The sequence below is a fragment of the Rana temporaria genome (assembly GCF_905171775.1).
Source record: "Rana temporaria chromosome 4 unlocalized genomic scaffold, aRanTem1.1 chr4g, whole genome shotgun sequence".
Lineage (NCBI taxonomy): Eukaryota > Metazoa > Chordata > Amphibia > Anura > Ranidae > Rana > Rana temporaria.
Genome location: NW_024404441.1, coordinates 282,494 through 307,730, shown reverse-complemented (window position 1 = coordinate 307,730; position 25,237 = coordinate 282,494).

Here is a 25,237-nt window from a genome sequence, read left to right as displayed (position 1 = left end):
AAAAGTTAGGACTATACAGTATCAGAAGTATGTAATATACAATATAAATAATACAGTGTAAAGCCCTGTACACACGATCGGATATCTAATGGAATCTAGTCTGATGGATTTTTTCATCGGGTATCCAATGAAGCGGACTTTCATCAGTCTTGCCTACACACCATCAGTCAAAAATCTGACCGTGCCAAAACGTGGTGACATAAAACACTATGACGCGCTAAAAAAATGAAGTTCAATGCTTCCGAGCATGCGCCGACTTGATTCTGAGCATGCATGGATTTTTGAACGATGGACTTCTCCACAGACGATCGTTTTTTTCTATCGTTTTTTTTATCCATAGGAAAGATATAAAACATGTTCTATTTTTTTCACAGATGAAAAACAAACCGATGGGGCCCACACACGATCAGTTTGTCCGATGAAAACAGTCCATCGGCCAGTTTTCATCAGACAAACCGATCGTGTGTATAGGGTTTAAGGGTCAGGACTCATAATATTGGTATTCAGTAATCAGTGGAGGATTAAATGTTTACATGAGACAAGTTGCAGAGATCCCACACCGCTGCCTCCCATCTCCTGAGACTGCACTCAGTGACTTGGGTCTGAGACTATACAGACATATCCCTCCACCCGGCACAGCCAGCAAATAACAGAACAAGTAATCCTGGGAGAACTGTTCTGTCAGAGATCATGCGAGACTCGGGTATGGGGTAGAAAATCCAAAAATGTTTCCTAGGTGTCTAGTAACGTCTATGGCATAAATGAACATTTTGTTGCCAACTGAACCCCAGAGTCTCCATAAATCCAGTCTAGAGACATAAATTGTGTCTGCAGCACAGAGAAGGAAGATTATCCGAGAGAAATACAGGAATACAGGATGGGGAACACAGCTCAGGAAAGTGACCAGGGGATTACAGGCTGATATCACCCAGTCCCCGCCCTACTCTGGACCAATCAGTGAGCAGTATGGGTGGAGGAATGGGTTTAGTGTTAATGACCCACCTGTGCTGATCTCTGTAGGCGTGTCCTCCTCTATAAATGTCCCCGTTATTCCATCCTCCTCCATAGACTGCTGATCATCCCTTACATACGTCTCTTCTTCTTCTTCTTTAATCACAACTTTTATATCTATCAGATCTTCACCCTAAACCAAGAAAATTATACAAAAGATCACTTGTAAAAGGTGTTAATCTTGTAATATCACATAGTGTAAAAAAACACTCACCATCTCTACGAGTCCATGTTCTAGACACATCTCTTTTCCGTTACTGGATAATGTCCCAGAATTCCCGGCACCGCTCACCTCTCCTGTCAGCAGCTCCATCATCTTCTTGGTGACTTCTAGAATCTTCTCCATGTTGTGTCTCTCAGGTTTTAGGGAGTCACATGGAGGCACTGTGATGGTCATGTGATCACCTGACTTCACAAGAGGAAATCTCTGTATTGAGGAACCAATAGGAATATCAGGTTAGATTCCCAGAATCCTCCTCTCCGGTCAGGTCTGTGTATTATTAATAGAGATAAGAGTGATGTCATGTGACCTCCCAGAATCCTCCTCACCTCTCAGGTCAGGTCTGTGTTTTATTAACCAGTTCCCGACCCCCGCATGTACATATACGTCCACAATATGGCACGTACAGGCACATGGGCGTACAGGTACGTCCTCGCCTATTAGCGGGTGGGGGGTCCGATCGGGACCCCCCCCGCTACATGCGGAGGTCGGGTCCGCTCGGGGAGCGATCCGGGACCACGGCGCGGCTATTTGTTTATAGCCGCTCCGTCGCGATCGCTCCCCGGAGCTGAAGAACGGGGAGAGCCGTGTGTAAACACGGCTTCCCCGTGCTTCACTGTGTCGGCGCATCGATCGCGTCATTCCCTTTATAGGGAAGACACGATCGATGACGTCATTCCTACAGCCACACCCCCCAACAGTTGTAAACACATACTAGGTGCACCCTAACTCCTACAGCGCCACCTGTGGTTAACTCCCAAACTGCAACTGTCATTTTCACAATAAAGAATGCAATTTAAATGCATTTTTTGCTGTGAAAATGACAATGGTCCCAAAAATGTGTCAAAATTGTCCGAAGTGTCCGCCATAATGTCACAGTCACGAAAAAAATTGCTGATCGCCGCCATTAGTAGTAAAAAAAAAAAAAAATAATAAAAATGCAATAAAACTATCCCCTATTTTGTAAACGCTATAAATTTTGCGCAAACCAATCGATAAACGCTTATTGCGATTTTTTTTACTAAAAATAGGTAGAAGAATACGTATCGGCCTAAACTGAGGAAAAAAAATGTTTTTATATATGTTTTTGGGGGATATTTATTACAGCAAAAAAGTAAAAAATATTGCATTTTTTTCAAAATTGTCGCTCTATTTTTGTTTATAGCGCAAAAAATAAAAACCGCAGAGGTGATCAAATACCACCAAAAGAAAGCTCTATTTGTGGGGAAAAAAGGACGCCAATTTTGTTTGGGAGCCACGTCGCACGACCGCGCAATTGTCTGTTAAAGCGACACAGTCCGAACTGTAAAAACCCCTTGGGTCTTTAGGCAGCAATATGGTCCGGGGCTTAAGTGGTTAATAGAGATAAGAGTGATGTCATGTGACCTCCCAGAATCCTCCTCACCTCTCCGGTCAGGTCTGTGTTTTATTAATAGAGATAAGAGTGATGTCATGTGACCTCCCAGAATCCTCCTCACCTCTCCGGTCAGGTCTGTGTATTATTAATAGAGATACAAGTGATGTCATGTGACCTCCCAGAATCCTCCTCACCTCTCCGGTCAGGTCTGTATTATTAATAGAGATAAGAGTGATGTCATGTGACCTCCCAGAATCCTCCTCACCTCTCCGGTCAGCAGGTAGATGATCTCCAGGGTGAGGTTTAGTATCTTCTCAGTCATGTGACTCCGGTCCTCCTCCATCCTCATTGGTCCCATCATTTGATCTATACAGGTCTCCTTGTAATCGGATAACTTGGGGAAATAAAAGTAAGAATTATTTGTATGGTATTGGTCACATAATAACTTGTATGCCCTTCCTGTCCAGGACAGTTTTCAGATTTTAAGACAGATAGACATTTCTTTTGGTGGTATTTAATCCCCATTAGGTTTTTATTTTTTGCTATATAAATTAAAAAATACTGAAATTTAAAAAATAAAACATTTTCTGTTATAAAATTTTGCAAATAAATAATTGTCTTCGTAAATTTAAGCCAAACTGTATTCTGATACATTTCTTATGCCGTGTACACACGAACAAATGTCCGATGTGAGCTTTTGGTCGGAAATTCCCGACCGTGTGTATGCTCCATCGGACATTTTCTGTCTGAATTTCCAACAAAAAAAATTTGAGAGTAGGTTCCGATCGTCTGTATGCAATTCTGACGCACAAAAAAAATACATGCTCAGAATCAAGCAGAAGAGCTGAACTGCCTATTGAACTTCATTGATCTCGGCTCATCATACGTACGTCTTGTACGTCACAAGGTTTGTGTGACCGTGTGTATGCAACACAAGTTTGAGCCAACATTCCGTCGTAAAAAAAATCCACGGTTTTGTTGTCGGAATATCTGATCATGTGTATGCGGCATTAGGGAAAAATAACCCAATTCTGTGTATATTATTTGGTCTGTAGGAAAAGTATAGAGTCCACAAACTATCGAAAATATCTGAAAATTGATCAATCCTGATGTACCCACTAATAGGTACAAATATCCCCCAAAATGACCCCCTTTTTGGAAAGTAGACAGTCCAAGGTGTTTAGTAAGATTCGGCACTGCGTCACTTTGACAATTGTGCGGTCGTGCGACGTGGCTCCCAAACAAAATTGAAATCCTTTTTTCCCACAAATAGACCTTTCTTTTGGTGGTATTTGATCATCTCTGCGGGTTTTATTTTTTGCGCTATGAACAAAAAAATAGCAACAATTTTGAAAAAAAAAGCAATATTTTTTACTTTTAGCTATAATAAATATCCCCAAAAAATATATAAAAAAAACATTGTTTCCCTCAGTTTAGGCTGATACGTATTCTTCTACATATTTTTGGTTAAAAAAAACCCCACAATAAACGTTTATTGATTGGTTTGCGCAAAAGTTATAGCGTCTACAAAATAGGCGATAGTTTTATGGCATTTTTATTAATAATTTATTTTTTATTAGTGTAGCGCCCCCTAATGCCCTGTACACACGATCACTTTTTGTCTTGGAAAAAAATATGTAATTTTTCATCATTAAAAATGATGTTGCCCACACAATATCGTTTTTGAAAAATGATGAACAAAGCGACGGCACTCTAAAGGGGAAGTTCTATTCGCCTTGAGGCTGCTTTTAGCTGGTTACTTGTTAGTAAAAGACGATTCGGGTTTTTTTGTCTGTTACAGCGTGATGAATGTGCTTACTCCATTATGAATGGTAGTTTTACCTCCCGTCTCATAACTTGCTTCTGGGCATGTGTGGGTTTAAAACGTCGTTTTTGCCCACACACGATCATTTTTTATAACACAAAAAATGACATTTTAAAAAATTACATAAAAAATTGAAGCATGTTCGAAAAAAAATTTTGGTCGTTTTTCAGAAGACAAAAAACTATGTTTTGTCCACACACGATCATTTTAAATGACGTTTTTAAAAATGTCATTTTATTTCATCACAAAAAACGACCGTGTACGCGGCATTACTTTCAGTATAGGCACTACGCTAAAGTTATTGGGGAATGGGAGAGTTATTTTGCTCCCATTCATAATTTTCTAAATTTGGGCTGCTGTCACTCCTGAACTGTCCTGTAGGTCAGTCTGTGCTCCAGGGGTGTTGTATCCACCCCTGGGCGACTGTTGGCACTAGAGGTGTTCTAGCAGAGCCACTTTTCCCCAGCAGCCAATTGGAGGAGTTTGTCCTCGCGGTGCATGCTGGGGGAGAGTATATCTGTGGCAGACGCCATTTTGTGTGGTTCTTTGCGGGTTCCAGGTGCGGCACCCACCTTTAGGTGTGCGCATCCAACGGACCCCGGTGATGGCCTACCAGGCCAGGGTCATACGCTACGCCGAGCTCCATGTTGCTGAAAGGGGCCCCAGTGATTTGCTGGGTCCCCAGCTCTACTGAGGAGATCCCAGGCAGGATGCCGTTCGATGGGGGGTCAGCTTGAGGAGAACCCAGAGGCAGGTTGTCCAACAGGGCTTGAACGAACCATCGGGGATCTGGTGACCGGAATGTTGACAGGTACACTTTTGCTGTCATCCGGTGACCTATGCTTAATCTACTGGGAGGATTCGCTCAATCTCAATCTGTCCATTTAGCTCATTCAAGTAATTGGCCTGTGGCAGAGAGTCCCTAGAGCCGGGTCTGTGGCAGAGGCCTGTTCCTCCCAGCAATCTAAAGCGACACTTCGGCTGCCAGGCTTGTGGCAGAAGATTGTCCAGGGGCACTTCACCCACTCTTGCTAGAGTGGCGACAAATTGTGTTTATTACTACTGTGCTATTGAGAGCAGGATTGCTCTGTTCATATCCAGGCCTGATACTGCAAAGTTCTCTATCGCTTCATCAACCTTTCCTTTCTACCTCATGTTGATGTTGGCTATGTTGGGCTGAAAATAAAGCATTTGAAAACTTTTCTTCATTGACTGGACATTCGCTCACTACTCTACGCTACTCTGCTCATCAACTACACCCCTAGACAACATTGTGAGGTAACTTAATATGCCGATCCCAACAACAACCAGCAGCTCCTGTGGGAGTGACGCTACACTAGTAATGGCGGCGATCAGCAATTTTTATCGTGACTGCGACATTATGGCGGACACATCGGACACTTTTGACGCTATGTTTATTAACCATTGTTATTTATACAGTTATCCGTGCTATAAAAATGCACCGAATACTGTAAAAATTACACTAGCAGTGAAGGGGTTAACCAGTAGGGGGCCCTGAAGGGGTTAAGTGTGTCCTAGGGGTGTGTCCTAACTGTGGGGGGATGAGCTATGTGTGACACCACACTGATCGCTTCTCCTGACCACAAGGAGCTGTGATCAGTGTCCTGTGACGCGGTCACACTCACAAAGCTTGCGGCGGGCGCGCATGTGTGCCCACAATGCTGCGTCTTAAAGGCAATGTACAGGTACATTTAATATACCCAGCCATGCCATTTTGCCAACGTATATCGGCGTGAGCCGGTCGGCAAGTGGTTAAAACAATACATCCATTTTGGGAACCCCAAAAGGTTCCTATTAGCTCAAACATAATTTACATGGTCAATATCACACATAGATCGTCTAATGATTGGACCTTCTCACCCCTTTGAATGGTCACAATTCCAAATACTCCCCAAGACCCACCAAGAGGTCCAATGGGGGACATTTTTGCCACAAGAGTGAAAGGAAAAACAGGTGCCCTATAGTTACACCTCCAAAATTATATAAACAGGATTGATCATTACTAATGCCACTTAAATCACCAAGGACTCCATTTAATTCAGGCATAGACCTAACCTGTTTTTTCAGGAAGTTTTGGCAAATCGATCGATTAATATTTAATCTTTCCCCATAATATTTCCCTGCACACTTCAAGGTGCTTGTTGTATCTAAAAGAATGTGAAATAGATTAAATATTGAACTTTCTCTATACCCAGCGTCCTACCGCACATGCGTAAACCCGTTACGGCCATCTTTGAAGGTCTGTTTGCCCTTACTAGAGGGCTGAGAGCAATGGGGGGTAGTGGAGGCTCCAACGGAAACAAGAATGTGTCCCCAATATGTCCGCACCATCCACCATCTGTGCAGGGCTGTGGAGTCGGTAGATAAATGTTTCGACTCCTAAATGTTTCGACAATCTAAATTTAGTAGGAGTCGGAGTTGGAGTCGGTGCATTGTTTGCTGACTCCGACTCTGACTCCAGGTACCCAAAATTTCCTCCGACTCCAGGTACACCAAATTTCCTCCGACTCCACAGCCCTGCATCTGTGTATGGTAAAACGCTGGGTATAGGTGCGAAACAGGAGGAATTGCACAGTCTCTGATTACCTCCTCCCAGCTGTGACATTAGACGCAGCTGGGATTAGGAGAGTATTTAAGAGCCTCGCCAAGCAGGATTCAGTGCTGTGGCCACTTAGCCTGCTGTTGGAGAGGCTCAATACTCATTTCCCAAAAAGGAAGTACATTTTCTGTGATTTTTTGATCATAGTAATGGAACTTTCTTTGGTATGTGGATGTGCATCCATTTATGCATTCCTCTTTTCTCATGTTTTCCTTTAAGGGGTTAATCCCTTGGGACAGATCAAATTTCTTTGATCCTCCCAGCATAGCTCCCAACTGTCCCTGATTTGTAGCAATGTCCCACTGTCCCTCATTCCTCTTCATTTGTCCCTCATGATGCTCTGTTCTATATACAGGTAGTTGTATATAAAATTCACTTTTTATCTTTCAAAAAGTGTTTCCCAGCCCTAAACCTTTCATCTGATTTCTAAATGTCTGCATTTGTAAATTCCAAAAGCCAATATAAAGGAATAGTAGTGATAAAAAAAATCACTTGTGGGTTTAACCAATCTTGTTTTTTTTTGCACAATCCTCCTTTAAGGGGGCGTGGCAATGGGTGTGTCCTATTCCTGCATAGTTTTGCTGATAGGTGTCCCTCATTCCCATTTAAAAAAGTTGGGAGGTATGTCCCTGTGTATATGGTGTCATTTTCAGACACTGAGCCAAGCATGGCTCATGAGTTAAATAAAGGAAACACTCAGGTAAGGTTAAAGGGGTTGTAAAGGAACATTTTTTTTTCATAATAAGCATCCTTTACCTGCAGACATTCCTCTTTTCACATCCTCATTGTTCCTTTTTGCTCAGAAGTTTCTCTATTTCTTCTCTGTTCACTTCCTGCTTGTCTGATTTTACTGACCACCGTGATGGGAGGCTTTACTGCGGTGGTCAGTAACATGCTCACCCCCTCCTGGGAACTACATCTGTGCGGCAGGACGCTCTCTACGTGTTAGAGACTTCAAGGAGGTGTGAATTACTGGGCGTGCCGCAATGCATACTGGGAAATGTAGTTCTTACATGAACGAACGATGAAAACCAGGAAGTGAATGAGAGAACAGAAACTAGAATGCCGGAGGTGATATAGATGAAGGAATTTAATAGGTATTTACTCGTTTTTTAACAAAATCATTACACTATTCTGTCTGTCTACCTTTCAGACATTCATTTTAGGCAAAAAATGTTTTTCCTTTAGTGATCCTTTAAGGCCCATACACACGGTCGGACGTTTTGCCAACAAACTTCAAAATGAGCATGTTTTTAAAAAAAATCCTACCGTGTGTACGCTCCATCGGACAAACTTTTTCAATTTTCATCGGACAAAAGTTCACTCTGCAAATGGACAAACTTTTTGGCAACAAAAGTCCGATGGTGCAAAGTCCGACCGTGTTGTCCGAAGTACAAATATGCATGCCCAGAACCAATGTTAAAATCAACCAACAATAGCAGAAGTTGACCAAAGGGTGGCGGTAAAGAGCAGAAAAACCACGTGATGTTGGGAAAGTTTGCAGAAAAGTCAGAGCGTGTGTATGCTATGGGTGTGCCTGGCCAACTCCCTTCAGACAAAAATCCACGGAAAAGTTTGTTTGAAGTCAGACCGTGTGTACGAGGCTTTAGACAGGCTATTTGAACAAATACTGGATATCTAGCAGATTAATATGAGAAAGTTCAAGATATAATCTATTGCACATTCTTTTAGATGGAACAAGCACCCTGAAGTGTGCGGGTAATAGATGAAATCCAATTATGGGGAAAGATTAAACATTGATCAATCGATTTGCCCAAACTTCCTGAAATAACAGGTTAGGTCTATGCCTGAATTAAATGGAGTACTTGGTGATTTAAGTGGCATTAGTAATGATAAACCCTGTTTATATAATTGTGCAGGTGTAATTATAGGGCAACTGTTTTTCCTTGTGGTGGGTTTTGGGGAGTATTTGGAATCGTGACCATTCAAAGGGGTGAGAAAGTACATTCATCAGACGATCTATGTGTGATATTGACTTGATATTAATTAATGTAAATTATGTTTGAGCTAAAAGGAACCTTTTGGGGTCCCCTAAATGGATGTGATGTTTGTTTTAAATTACAAAGATTTTTATTATTTTTCTGTTTTAATGATAATGTTTTAAAATAAAGGTCCTACAAAAAAAAACTGAAGAAGCCACAATTTTGGTGAAACATGTAGAGGCAACCATTCTTTTGAAATATGACCATTGCGCTATCTATAGCCCTAATTGTATTCCAATATTTTTATTGAATTTCAAAATAAAAGATACAATAGAAAGACAGGTATGATCTGTCCATGCAATAAAATTCAAGTTACAGGTGCAAGTCAATAAGGACAAAACAACATAACTCTCATATGACATTTTCCCGGATTTATACTACAAACTGTCAACGGACATATAGAAAAGGGGCTAAATCGGGACCACTACGGGGCCTCTCAACGGAGAGCCCAACCAACCTCAAGGACCCGTCACTCAGCAGAATAATGTATATTAGCAACAAAATAATAATAAGAAATAAGGAAGAACACAAAAGGAGGAAAAGAAAGGGAAAAGACTAGAAGAGAAAAGGAAAGGAAGGAAGGAAGGAAGGAAAGAAGGGGGGAGCACTCCCATCTGAAGGGGCCACCCTCCAATAGCAGTCTACCTCTCACGTAGTAGTGAGATAGTCAATCCAAGGGTCCCAAACACTGTGGAACACAGCAACCCTGTCCGCCAGAATAGCAGATAGTCTCTCATTCACCATTATCCAAGACAATTTAGCTTTCAGCAAATAAAAAGGAACAGTAGGGGACCTCCAGGACTTTGCTATAGAAATCCTGGCTGCTGTAAATATGTAGGCGATCAGCTTTTTCGTGTATTTCGGTGCTCCATCGACCGGGCGTCCCAGCAGTGCACCCAGAGGCGACTTACGGAGATTGACATGGGTTAGTGAGTATATAAAGTTGTACGTACGAATCCAAAACCGTCTCACCTTCGGACACTGCCACCAAACGTGGTACATAGTACCATCCGCAGTACAACCTCTGAAGCACCGCGGGGACGCCCCAGGGACAAAGGTTGCCACTCGCACAGGGACCATGTACCACCTCAGTAGTACTTTATAGTTTGCCTCTATCAAAGAGGTATTAATATAAGTCTTAGAGGCACTTTGTGACAATGCACCCCACTCAGCAAGGTCCAGTGACACACCAGTATCCTGTTCCCATTTCAACATATAATCTAACTTTTGAGAGCTGGAGGATAGGATACCGTAGATCAGGGATATATGGCCTGCATGTTTGTCAAGGGTCGTACAAAGGTGCTCCATAGGGGTACTAGTAGTAATATCAGAAGCACGACTCAGTGATGCCAATAAATGGGCAATTTGAGTATAGCGGAAAAACTCGGTATTTGGGAGTTTATACTTCTCCTGCAGGACCGATCTTGAGAGAGCTCCTCTATGGTCACAGTAGTCCGCTATCCTCAACAGACCCTTATTGGTCCACCAGGAAAAGTCCTGGGGACGGAGACCCGGGGTAAACAGAGGATTATGAAACAGTGGCGCCAAAGGCGTATGCGGAGACCTAAATTTATGTTTGGCCGCTAGGCGGTCCCACAAGCTGAGAGAGAACGACAGAGACGGACACAGTATGGCCGGTCTATCCCTCCCTCTAAGCCACATTAAGTGGGAGATCTCTCTATCCGGGCATATGGAGGATTCCAATTCCATCCAGAGCGGCTTAGGTCGAGCTGTATGGAAGCGGATCAGATGAGCCAATTGAGCTGCATGATAGTACCGAAGAAGATCAGGCACACCCAAACCCCCTCCCAATTTAGGAGTGTACAATGTCCGTCTGTTCACCCTGGGTCTCCTGTGTTCCCACACAAAATCCAGCAATTTAGCTTGAAATCTTTTTAGATCCGCACCCACTATTGCAATCGGAAGAGTCCTAAATAAATACAACACCTTGGGAAGAATTGTCATTTTAATAGAATACAGCCTACCGAACCACGACGGAGGATTTCTCGACCATCTTTGGAGATCGTCCAATAATTTTCGGAACAGGGGGGGGTAATTCCTCTTATAAAGCGTGGAGAGGGTCGGAGTCAGGAAGATGCCCAGGTAAGGCAGGGCATCCTCTTGCCAGCTAAAGGAAAATGACTGCTGAAGGGCTCGAACTATGTGAGGTGGTAGGGAAACATTGAGGGCCTGAGATTTAGAATGATTCACAGACAGTCCCGTAAATGCCGCGAATTTTCCTAAGACGCGATTCAAATGAGGCAAGGAGGTAACTGGGGAGGAGAGGAGCAGTAAAATGTCATCCGCAAACATCGCGCATTTATGCTCTCGGCCCCCACAGCTGACCCCCAGGATGTCCGGGTGAGTTCTAATCTTAATAGCAAGAGGTTCTAAGGCCATAATGAATAACAGGGGGGACAGAGGGCAACCCTGCCGGGTACCTCTACCTATGTGTATATCCGGGGATCGGTAGCCCTTAACCGAAAGATTTGCAGTAGGGGCCGTGTAAACCGAGCGAAGCGTCGTCAAAAAATTTGACCCAAACCCATAACGTTCAAGTATGAAAAAAAGGTAGTCCCAAGACAGGGAATCGAAGGCCTTACACAAGTCCAATGACAATAGCAAGGCTCCCCGCTTCCCCCCTCCATCCCAACCAGAGTTTAGGGCCGATATTATATCTATAACGCGTCTGGTCTGATCTGAGGCTTGCCTATTAGGCACGAAGCCCACCTGATCCGGATGGATGTATTTAGACAAAAACAAATTCATACGTGTAGCTAATACCTTCGTCAGTAATTTAAGGTCGACGTTTATTAGCGATATAGGGCGGTAGTTCGCACAATCGCCGAGATCCTTATTGGGTTTGGGAATGACGTGTATAAAGGCCCTATTTTCGTGTGGCGGAAGGGAAGAACCACTCCTCAGTTCATTGAAAAAGGCACAAATATGCGGGATCAATATCTCGGCATACTTGCGGTAGTAATGACCTGTGAAGCCATCAGGACCCGGCGATTTCGATGGATTCAGAGATTTGATAGCAGCTGCAATTTCACCCGTCGTAAACTCCGCCTCCATTATTTCGACATGGTCTGTAGACAACATGGGGAGGGGTAAGTCTCGCAGAAAGTCTTCCGCCTCAGCCACATCGAAGGCCCTCGGGGGTGTATATAATTTTGAATAGAACGCAGAGAATTCTCGGAGTATGGACTGGGGATTTTGGGTGGTCAGTCCAGACCTCAACCTCAGTTTAGGGAGAGCAGGACTAAACGGCCGAGGAGTTAGCTTTCTCGCTAATAGTGTGTTTGGTTTATCGCCTAAGGTGTAATACCGGTGGCGGGCCCATCGGACGGATTTTTCCGCCTTCGTGGTCAGACTCAAGTTCAGGGCTGTCCGGGCCTCATCGATCCGATTTCTAAAATCCATATGTGGATTAGCTGTCTGGTCGTGCATAAGCCGATTCAGCTCCTCCTCCTGACGCCGGATAGTTTGCTCCCGTTCGCGTTTCGCCCTGGAGGCCAATTGCAGTAATGTACCCCGAATGGTGACCTTATGCGCAGCCCAAATTGTTCCCGGAGAAACCCCCGGGGAAGAATTTTCCTGAAAGTAAAGTTGAATAGCCCTCTCCACCTCCTTTTCGAGGACAGGGTCATTCAACAGCGACTCATTTAATCGCCACGGCGACGGGCCTGACTTAGACCAAAGGTCCGTCAGCACTATTTGAACCGACGAGTGATCCGACCACGCCACAGGGGATATTTTAGCCGACGAGACATACGGAAGCAGAGGAGAGAGCGTGAACAGGTGGTCTATACGCGAGTATGTTCTGTGGACATGGGAATAATACGTGAAGTCCCTAGCAGTAGGGTGGAAGTCCCTCCACACGTCTATCAGATCATAGCTATGAAGGAGACGTGCCATAGCGCTACTCCGTCTAGGGACATGTTTTAATACTGCTCTCCCAGGATTAGTTTTGTCAAGAATCCGGTCTAATGAGGTATTACTATCCCCCCCAAACACTACGTGACCCGCCACATGAGGCATTATTACTTCCAACATGGAGCGAAAGAAGGGCAGTTGGCCTACATTAGGGGCGTAGTAGGAAAGGAAGGTCACCTCCCTATCATTAACTTTCCCTACCACCATGACATAGCGGCCTTCCCTGTCTCTGATCACAGTCGAAGGCGTGAAAGGAACCTTCTTAGCGAAGCAGATCGCGACACCTCGTTTTTTGTCGGGGCCGTTAGACAGGAAAAACGTTGTGTATCTCGGGTTTAAGTATTTAGGGGCCGAGGTCTTAGAAAAATGCGTCTCCTGTAAAAGCAGGACGTCCGCCCCCATTTTGTAATATTGCTGGAATGCTTTAGATCGTTTGGTGGGGGAATTAAGACCCTGGACATTGTGGGTCAAAATAGTGTAATTTACCAGATGTCTAGGAGCCATAATGGTTCGGTCTGCTGTACTCACGGTTTAGAAGCCCCAGAGAGCGAACTTCAGAAGTCCCCCGAAGCCCCCACCATATCTCGTTTCGATGTAGGAGTGCACCCCAGAAGAGAGAAGCTCGGAGGAAGGAAAAAGAGGACAGGTTAGAAAAAAAAAGGTACAAATAAGACAAAATCAAAATCAACATTGTGTTCTCTTCTCTCTTTCCTCCCCTCTCAAGAGGAAAAAAGAAGAAAAAAGAGAAGAGAAGAAAAAAGACACTAGAGCATAAACAATAACTGAAGCCAAAAAAAATGTTTTTCTCCATCTTCTCTTTTTTTTTTTGTTTTGTAGTTTTTGTAACACACTGTGGACCCAGTGTGTCCCTAGGAGCAAACTACTCCCAGCACTCAACGCAAAGTTGCCTCCACCAACTAGAGGGAGGCAAGTTCACCCCGAGTGGCACGCGTTTCCACCTCAGCCCAATTCAGACACTGAATGGAAAGAGCGGGCTGAATCGGCCAATAGAACTCCGTAGGGAGAGCAAGGGGGGGACCCAGGCCCAAAGGCCGTATCCAGATCTACCACCTAAGCGAGAAGCTAAAAAATTGCTATAAACTGAGAACCAAAAACATAAAGTATAAAAATTAAAGGTTTAGGCACAAAATGCAATCCTGAAACGGTCGCCACCCCTGTCCAACCGAACCACAGCCGCAGTTCAAAGAGGGCCAAACCCCCACAGCCTGTAAAAGAAAACAAATTAAATCACAGGCAATCAAGTGTTCAAGGTGGGCTTCTTGCTCTTTTTAGAATGGCCTTGCTGGGACCAGAGGGGGGACACCGGCCTGTCTCTCATCTCAGAGGCGACGGAGGGGGCCCTCGGATCCGTCGAGAGCAGCCCCAATTCCCGAAGCAGCTCCTCACCGGACTGGAAAGTAGAAAAGGAATGGGATTTCCCCTTGTACGAGAATGAGAGTCTGAACGGGAACGACCAGCGGTATTTAATACGATGATTGATTAGATGACCCAAAAGAGGCTTTAGCGCCCTCCTCTTCTGAATCGTCGATTGGGAGATGTCCGCAAATATCTGAACTGAATGTTCCAGGACAGGCACGTTTCCCTGCGACCTAGCCGCCATCATCACCTTCTCCTTAATTCTATAGTAATGTGGCTTGACAATAACATCGCGTGGCAAGCCATCAGGTCTGGGAGCCGTCAAGGCACGATGGACCCTATCTAACTCCAACTGGTGGGGGGAAATGTCCGGTATCAGCTGTGTCATCAAGGCATGGACAGCCTCCTCCAGATCAAGGACCGTCTCCGGAAGACCCCGCACGCGGAAATTGTACCGCCTAGACCTGTTTTCTAAGTCTTCGATCTTCGCATTGGCCTGGTCCAGTTGATCCTGTAGGGAGGTGATCATCCTGGAATTTTGATTCACACGCTTAACAGTGCCATCCACTTTGGTCTCAATACTGTCCAAACGCACTCCAATATTCTGAAAATCAGCCTTCATTCCGGAAGTGATCATTGTGCATGCTTTTGTCAATTCTTGTTGTAAAAGGGCAGAGAATCTAGCCAGCAGCACCGTATCCCCTGAGTAATGGGCTGCAGCAGTCACTGGGGCTTGTGAAGGCACAGAGCTAGCCTGGCTAGCCTGGCTATAGGTCAGTTCAACAAGTTCCGCCATTTGCCTATCAGTGGAGGAGGCAGGGGAAGCAGAGAACAGCAGTGTTCTGTCAGGGGAGCTAGAGGATAGAGAATGCTGTGAGCAGCCATTTTGTGGGGAGGGGATCGGGTCCTGAGACTGTGAGGAGAAGGGATCCCTGTGGATCTCAGCCTGGACAGAGACCACAGGGCCAGGGCCCCACGCTGTGGCTGCGGCTGCAGAATGCATGCTGCCCCCTCTCCCAGTACCTGAGTCCTTCGGCGCCATCTGAGCCATGGGGGGCTGCAGGTGTGGGAAGTCCTCCACCATCTCCGTCGGCTGCTGTGTCATCCACTGGGTGCCTGGAAGCAGATGAGAGCCCTCCTGCTCCCCGTCCCCTCTGTTCTGCATCCCAGCGGTCCAAGGAGATGAAGGCTGGACCTGAGAGCCGCCGCGCGCTGTATCTCCCTTCCCCAGCGCCATCTTGCCTGGCGGGGACGGCTTCTGGGCCTGTGAAGATCGGGTCTGCCGGGCGCACTGTGAGGACCTACGCTGGTGATGTTTGTTCCCAGCTGTCCTCCGCTGCATTGTCCGTAGGGGGAAGCCGTGGACGAATCGATCCGCTCGCTCTATATGCGAATTATAGCTTATTAGGGCCGGAGGTGTGCGGAGCTCCTCAGAACATGTCCGATGTCGGCGCCGCGCGCATGCGTATATCCTATAGCCCTAATTGTATGAGTAGTTTTATACTGTTTATGTACTAATACATTTTGTATTCTTTGTAATGGTCAGGGGTTAACACCGTTTACGATATTCCATTCCACCAACCCACGACAGCTTATCCGACACTCCGACAATCCAGCAGACACGATCCATATGGATTTTCCCCAGAAACGAGACACACAGCTCTGTTCTCTGGTTCCAAACGAATGAATACTTTAATGGTAAAACTCAGGCTTTATACAGTAGAAACTAAGAGTGGACAATGACTCAACGTCACCCACAACATGACACAAAGAGCTTCAATACACATTCCGTTAGATAATGACATTCAGATGAGCTATTTACTTAATCATTACCCAGATGTTCTGACTCCGCGATAAGCCACTCTCACATTCCTCTAGTAAACACAAGCCAGACGTCTGACCTTTAGAGTGAGTTAACTGACAACACACATTAGCATCAATAGAACTTTCACACAATACAGGGTTAGTTAGCATAGCACCATGAAATATCTTAGGAGCCTTTTTGTAAAAGAAATATCTTAGGAGCCAGGCTTAATTAACACAATAGGCAATAGAAAGCAATCACAGCAAGCTGTCATCACTACAGCCAGGTAGACTTAATTAGCACCTCAACAGTCTGTGTCCCCATATGAATGAATCACTCTTCTATTGACCTGTTGGGTTCAGAATAAACTTGTAATATTTCAAGATATCCTGCAATACATCCCATCTCATGTAATCCAAGATATCAGTTCTCAGTCATCCTATGCCCCTAATGGACATAGGATGACCCTAGACCCAAGAGTCATTGGTGAAGCTGGCACAGGAGTACCCCGCATCCTTCAAAAGTCTCTGGGTATCACGGGCCATTCCGTTACATTCTTTGTATAATTGATTTTTTGCACCTTAAAATTCTGCCTACTGCCCCTCTGGGGCTTATACACTTTCCTTTAAATAAGAGGTCAGCATGGTGGAGACACTGTATGGGGTTCATCTGCTCTGAAGGGAGGACGTGCTGTGGCATGTGGAGGCGTCAATCTGGTCACGGCTGTGCTGGTGGCTCCCAGCACGTCCTAGTCCATGATTACATACAGAGAGAAGCCGCCGACATCCCTTCCGGGTGTCAGGTAGATGTTAGATGTCGGATGGAGTGGGGCGGAACATGCGTTTACAATGTGAGTGTGTATATATTTTCTTGTTTCCATTAAAATACTTGACATACTGCACTGAGATGGCGCTGCTCTCTTTCCTTGGCTTGTTTAGTAAGAGGTGTGGTGGGTTTTTTGAAGCTGTAATTTTTTTGTCACAATTTTTGTTGTTTTAAACAAGGAAATTATTTTTAAAAAGAGAGATAAGCAGGTCCCTCCCACTAACTTCCTGTCTCAGCTCCAAAACCTATCCAACTGTGGTATTTGGAAAAAATGTGTCAGATCACCTAAATATAGCATGTGATCTGCTTAACAGAATGGAGCCCATTGTATCTTGTGTATCACACAAATCAACCAATTGTGTAAAAACCAATGTACTGTAATGGTCACCTCTGTCTGATCAGAGAATATAGCTTAGTGTAGCGTTACCTATTATCAGTCCCAGTTTCTATAAGTCAACTAAGCCTGGGCTACTGGTACATGGCTGCCTCCAGGAATACCATGCTCACTGGTGTGGTGTCTTACAGATATGCAGTCAGTGGGATGTGCAGATGGGTCAGTTCAAGATGCAGGCAGAGGCACGGTTAGCAAACAGGCAAAGGATCGGTCCAGGCAGCAGGCAGAAACATGGTCAATAAACAGGCCAGGTGGCGGGAAGCGGCAACAGTGCACTGGTGTGGTAGTGATCAGGGACACAATAACTGGTGTGGAGGTGATCAGGGACACAATAACTGATGTGGAGGTGATCAGGGAAACAATAACTGGTGTAGAGGTGATCGGGGACACAATAACTGATGTGGAGGTGATCAGGGACACAATAACTGGTGTGGAGGTGATCGGGGACACAATAACTGGTGTGGAGGTGATCAGGGACACAATAACTGGTGTGGAGGTGATCGGGGACACAATAACTGGTGTGGAGGTGTCCAGGGACACAATAACTGGCATAGAGGTGATCGGGGGCACAATAACTGGTGTGGAGGTGATCGGGGACACAATAACTGGTGTGGAGGTGATCAGGGACATAATAACTGGTGTGGAGATGATCAGGGACACAATAACTGGTGTGGAGGTGATCGGGACACAATAACTGGCGTGGCAGTGATCGGGGACACAATAACTGATGTGGAGGTGTCCAGGGACCCAATAACTGGCATAGAGGTGATCGGGGACACAATAACTGGTGTGGAGGTGATCAGGGACACAATAACTGGTGTGGTGGTGATCGGGGACACAATAACTGGTGTGGCGGTGATCGGGGACACAATAACTGATGTGGAGGTGTCCAGGGACACAATAACTGGCATAGAGGTGATCGGGGACACAATAACTGGTGTGGAGGTGATCAGGGACACAATAACTGATGTGGATGTGATCAGGGACACAATAACTGGTGTGGAGGTGATCAGGGACACAATAACTGGTGTGGAGGTGATCAGGGACACAATAACCGGTGTGGAGGTGATCAGGGACACAATAACTGGTGTGGAGGTGATCAGGGACACAATAACTGGTGTGGAGGTGATCAGGGACACAATAACTGGTGTGGAGGTGATCAGGGACACAATAACTGGTGTGGAGGTGATCAGGGACACAATAACTGGTGTGGAGGTGATCAGGGACACAATAACCGGTGTGGAGGTGATCAGGGACACAATAACTGGTGTGGAGGTGATTAGGGACACAATAACTGGTGTGGAGGTGATCAGGGACACAATAACTGGTGTGGAGGTGATTAGGGACACAATAACTGGTGTGGAGGTGATCGGGGACACAATAACTGATGTGGAGGTGATTAGGGACACAATAACTGGTGTGGAGGTGATCAGGGACACAATAACTGGTGTGGAGGTGATCAGGGACACAATAACTGGTGTGGAGGTGATCAGGGATACAATAACTGGTGTGGAGGTGATCAGGGACACAATAACTGGTGTGGAGGTGATCAGGGACACAATAACTGGTGTGGAGGTGATCAGGGACACAATAACTGGTGTGGAGGTGATCAGGGACACAATAACTGGTGTGGCAGTGATCGGGGACACAATAACTGGTGTGGCGGTGATCGGGGACACAGTAACACTTATTACCAGAATTTATCTCCAAAATAAAGAGAATGTTCCAGACCCATAAATGGGGAAATTCTCTGACCCTGAAGGGGTTAATCTACAAATAATAAATGTTGGGGCAGCGCTTGCACTGTGAACAAAATATCTGAATCCACAACACGATAGTTCCAATAAAACTTTCTGATAACAAAGTGTCAGACAACTCCTGGGGTAACCTGGCAGACCTTACTCAGAAAACCCCTGGCTGTAGATGACTAGGTGTGCTGGGCCTTGTAGTCCCACAGAGTTTGTGGTCCTGTGAAGCAATAGACACCTCTATAGCAGTAAATGGGGAGAGCAGAAGTGCTAATCCACCACCAGGGTCCCAGCCACAGATACTCCAGTGGATGACAGGACATCTTTTTGATAAAGTTGCCCCACTTCCAGGTTCACATCTCATCCCCTCAATCCAGTCCCTTTCAGACTCCTATTGTGAGACTCATCATAGTGTCTCTGGAGGGGCGCTGATCATTCCCATGTAAAATCTTACAGAAATCATCCCTAATCCCGACCTTTAACCACTTGCCGCCCGCCAATGACATATTGATGTCGGCAAAGTGGTTGTAGAATCCTGACTGGACGTCATATGACGTCATCAGGATTCTGAGCCGCTGCGGGCCCCAGGGGCGCGCATCGCGCCGATCGTTGTTGCGGGGTGTCAGTCTGACACCCCGCAACACCGATCAAGGTAAAGAGTCTCTCACGGAGACTCTTTACCACGTGATAAGCCGTGACCAATCACGGCTGTTCACGATGTAAATAGGAAAAGCCGGTAATCGGCTTTTCCTCACTCACGTCTGTCAGACGCGAGTAGAGGAGAGCCGATCGACTGCTCCTGTGACAGGGGGGGTTTGTGCTGATCGATCATCAGCACAGCCCCCCCCCCCCCCCGAGGATGCCCACTGGACCACCAGAGATAGCCATATAGACCACCAGAAATAAAAAATAAATAAAAAAAAAAGGATGCCACCTTAGACCACCAGGGATGAGGACACAAAAAATGGATGCCAATCAGTGCCGCAATGGATGCCAATCAGTGCCCACAATGAGCGGCATTGTTTGGCACTGATTGGCATCCATTAGTACAACACACGCAATAGTGCCCATCTGTGCCACCTATCAGTGCCCATCCACGCCGCCTATCAGTGCCCATCCATGCCGCCTATCAGTGCCCATCCGTGCCGCCTATCAGTGCCCATCCGTGCCGCCTATCTGTGCCACCTATCCGTGCCCATGCGTGCCGCCTATCCAAGCCCATCCATGCCGCCTATCAGTGCCCATCCGTGCCGCCCCTTAAGTGCCGAATATTAGTGCCCATCAATGCCGCCTTACCAGTGCCCGTCAGTGCAGTACCATCAGTGCCCATCAGTGAAGGAGAAAACGTACTTATTTACAATGTTTTATAACAGAAACAAAAAAAAACTTTTTTTTTCTAAATTTTCAGTCATGTTTTTTGCAGAAAATAAATATCCCAGAGGTGGTTAAATACCACCAAAAGAAAGATCTATTTGTGGGTACAAAATGCTAAAAATTTAGTTTGGGTACAGTGTAGCATGCCCGCGCAATTGTCATTCAAAGTGCAACAGCGCTGAAAGCTAAAAATTGGTCTGGGCGGGAAGGTGTATGAGTGCCCTGTATGGAAGTGGTTAATTATCATTTCATTCCCCCCACATACAATGTCTGGAACCGACATTTACGGACATCAATAACTCCCCTCGTGGTACAGACCATAAATTCCCTTCATTGTAATATACGGGGATATTCTACATTTCCACACTATATATGTGTGTATCATCATCTGCTGGAGATAAAAGACGTCACAGTGACTATGGAGGAAGAGGACGGACATGACGGGGTTACTGGGTGTAAATAGAAAATAAGATCTTATTACCTCCTCTACTGCCTCTTCCAGTAATGTCTTCTCTCTACTTCCTCCCGATTCACCTCTCACCCGGAACTTCCTGTCTATACCTGACATCACTTCCATAGAGACGTCCTGTGTATAAGTGAGATCACCACCTTGTGGAACCCAGAGGAACTGCAGCCCAGAGAAACTTCTCGTAGTGTGAACACGGCCTTGTGCTGTGTGTATGTACTGTATATCCTTATAGATGGGTCATCTCCAGAGGTGTACTAAGTGGGGGGCGGGGCGCCCCGTGTGCCACACACTGGGGGGTGTCAGGCCAGCACCCCCCCCCCCTCCATGACTGAAGCGCAGAAGCGGAGACATCGGGCGGCCGCGGGTTTAATCAGCGCAGTGACAGGCAGGTAACACAGACTGACTGTACATACACAGAGTCTGTGTAGCTGCAGTGGCTTTGCAAATGGGGGGTGTTCGCCGCGCTTGAGTGACACCCGTCGGCCAGCGCACCCGGGACCCAACTATTCCCTCTCTTGTGGACCAGAGTAATTTATATGCTGGTACTTACATCGCCGCTAATCCCCAGTCCGTCATTGCCAGAGAATGGAGACCACTTACAGTTTCCGAATTTAAAACCTTTCTGGGCCTTTCCCTCAACATGGGCATACACCAATTTCCGAAGTTGCGGATGTATTGGTTCACAAGTCCACACGACCATATGCCCATATTTAATGCTTGCATGGCCAGGAATCGATACGAGGCGATCCTGCGGTTCTTGCATTTCAGTGACAATGCACTTTGTCGTCCACGTGGAGACCCTGGATACGACCGGCTCTACAAATTTCGGCCCCTCATAAACCATTTCAACAAACGTTTTGCAGCCTTGTTTAATCCCCAGCAAGTTGTCTGCGTTGATGAGTCCCTGATTAAATTTTCTGCCCGCTTGTCTTTCAAACAGTTCCTTCCCAGCAAGCGTGCCAGATACAGGGTCAAGCTCTATAAGCTCTGTGACAGGGCCACAGGCTACACATGGAGCTTTAGGGTTTACAAGGGCAAAGATAGTGAGGTAGAGCCGGAGGGATGCCCAGATTACATGGGGAGCGCTGGCAAGATCGTGTGGGACTTGGTGTCACCCTTATTCGGAAAGGGGTACCACTTATACGTGGACAATTATTACACCAGCGTGCCACTTTTTAGTCACTTGTTTGATCGTCAGATTGGAGCATGTGGCACCGTGCGACCTAATCACCGGGGCTTTCCCCAGAGGCTTGTAGATGCCCGTCTTAGGCTGGGGGCGAGAGCCTGCTGCAGGTGTAATAATTTGCTCGCTGTGAAGTGGCGGGACAATAAGAATGTTTTCGTTCTTACCACCCTTCACGCAGACACGACAGTCCAAATTCATACGGCGACTGGTGTTGTGGAGAAACCACTTTGTGTGTCCACGAATATAACCAAAATATGGGAGGGGTGGACCTCAACGACCAGTTAATGGCGCCGTATCCTATTGCCCGTAAGACGAGACGCTGGTACAAAAAAGTGTCTCTACATTTATTTCAATTGACTCTACTGAATGCTTTTGTCTTATGCAAAGCTTCAGGACAGAACGGATCCTTCCTTCAATTCCAGAGGGATATCATCACAGAACTCCTGTATCCAGGCGGTACTGTACCTCACCAGCCCCTACCAAATGCAGTAAGCCGACTGCATGAGAGGCATTTTATATATGCCCTCGAGAGTACCCCTACCCAAAAAACCCCCCGAAGAAAATGTCGTGTCTGTACCAAGCGCGGATTTAGGCGTGACGCCCGTTATTTTTGTCCCCAATGTCCTGCCGATCCTGGTCTTTGTATTGGTGAATGTTTTGAACGCTTCCACACACGAGTGAAGTATTAGCGTAGGGTAAAACATTTCACAGGCTAGGGACACTTACACAGGGTCTCCCAAGATGCCATCGCATTTTGAGAGACCCAAACCTGGATCCAGAAAGTTCAACAGTTACAGTTACAAAAAAGTGTTAAAAAAAAAAAAAAAAAGTAAAAAATAAAAACACAAAAAAAATATAAAATAAAAAAAACAAAAATAGTTGTCGTTTTATTGTTCTCTCCCTCTCTACTCTCGCTCTATTGTTCTGCTCTTTTTTACTGTATTCTATTCTGCAAAGTTTTATTGTTATGTTTTTTCATGCTTGCTTTTCAGGTATGTAATTTACTTTACTGTTTTCAGGTACGCCATTCAGCTGTTGCGCGGACTTATTTATCTTGACAGCAACAGCGTTTGCTCCCACGATATATAAAGCCGCGACTCCAGTGCTGTAGGAGGTGATTTCACCACCACAGTTAAAAAAAGAGCATATATGCCGAAGCATGGGGGCATTAGGGGCGGAGGAGCGATTTTGCTCCTAATGCCGCGTATATACGGTCGACATTCCTACGGAGGCTTGCCCGTGGAAAAGTCTGACCGTGTGTATGCGGCATAACTTTTTATGCCGCGTACATACGATCGAAATTCCGACGGGGGCTTGCCCGTGGAAAAGTCCGACCGTGTGTACGCGGCATAACTTTTTTGTGGGAGGATGCCCCCATGCTTCGGCATATATATATTTTAGGTACAGGTTGCGTTAAATGTTTTATTTTTTACTATGGTTTTTTTTGGTATTTGCTTTGCAGGTATGGTATGATCTTACTGTTATACTGTAATGTTACTTTGTTTTAATGTTAACCATCATTTGCTTAGCAGGTACGCCATTCAGTTGCAGCGCAGATTTATTTAGCGTGACAGCAACAGCGTTTGCTCCCACGATATAGAAAGCCGCGACTCCAACGCTGTGGAGGTGATTTCACCACCACAGTTAAAAAAAGAGCATATATGCCGAAGCATGGGGGCATTAGGGGCGGAGGAGCGATTTTGCTCCTAATGCCGCGTACATACGGTTGACATTCCTACGGAGGCTTTCCCGTGGAAAAGTCTGACCATGTGTACACGGCATAGAAAAGTCCGACCGCGGCATAACTTTTTTGCGGGAGGATGCCCCCATGCTTCGGCATATATAAATGGTGCATGTATGCCCATCATTAGAAGTGGGTGGATGAAGGGAGGTATTCTAATGGTGGGCATACCCACCGATCAATCTTTTTTTCGTTCAGCCAACAGGCTGCATGAAAAAAAAAGATTACAATACATGTCCAACAAGAACCATCAACATACTGGTATGTTGCTGGACTTTGAATGGTTATACCAGAATGGTATCATTCTTTTGAGCCAGCGGTCGGCTTTAAAGTAAAAGCAGTCCTAGCGGCTAATTAGCCTCTAGACTGCTTTTACATTCAGTGGGAGGGAATGTCCCCCCCCCCCGGATATAAACAGCGCCATTGGGAAAATGGGAAAGCATTTTATCACACCGATCTTGGTGTGGTCAGATGCTTTGAGGGCAGAGGAAAGATCTAGGGTCTAATAGACCCCATTTTTTTTTAAAAAGAGTACCTGTCACTAACTATTGCTATCATAAGGGATATTTACATTCCCTAAGATAACAATAAAAATGGTAAAAAATAAATAAAATGGAAGGAACAGTTTACAAATAAAATAAAAAAAGCGAAATAAATATATTAAAAAAAAAAAAAAAGCATCCCTGTCCCCCCCTGCTCTTGCGCAAAGGCGAACTCAAGCGTCGGTCTGGAGTCATATGTAAACAGCAGTTGCACCATGCATGTGAGGTATCACCGCGAAGGGCAGATCGAGGGCAGTCATTTTAGCAGTAGACCTACTCTGTAAATCTAATGTGGTAACCCGTAGAGGCTTTTAAAGGCTTTTAAAAATGTATGTAGTTTGTCGCCACTGCGCATTTGTGCGCAATTTTAAAGCATGTCGTGTTTGGTATCTATGTACTCGGCCTAAGATCATCTTTTTTATTTCATCAAACATTTGGGCAATATAGTGTGTTTTAGTGCATTAAAATAAAAAAATATGTATTTTTGCCCAAAAAAATGCATTTGAAAAATCGCTGCGCAAATACTGCGTGGTAAAAAAAAATGCAACACCCACCATTTTAATCTGTAGGGCCTTTGCTTTAAAATAATATATAATGTTTGGGGGTTCAACTTAACTTTCTTGCAAAAAAATAATATGTTTTTATGTAAACAAACAGTGTCAGAAAGGGCTTTTTCTTCAAGTGGTTAGAAGAGTGGGTAATGTGTGACATAAGCTTCTAAATGTTGTTCATAAAATGCCAGGACAGTTCAAAACCCCCCCAAATGACCCCATTTTGGAAAGTAGACACCCCAAGCTATTTGCTG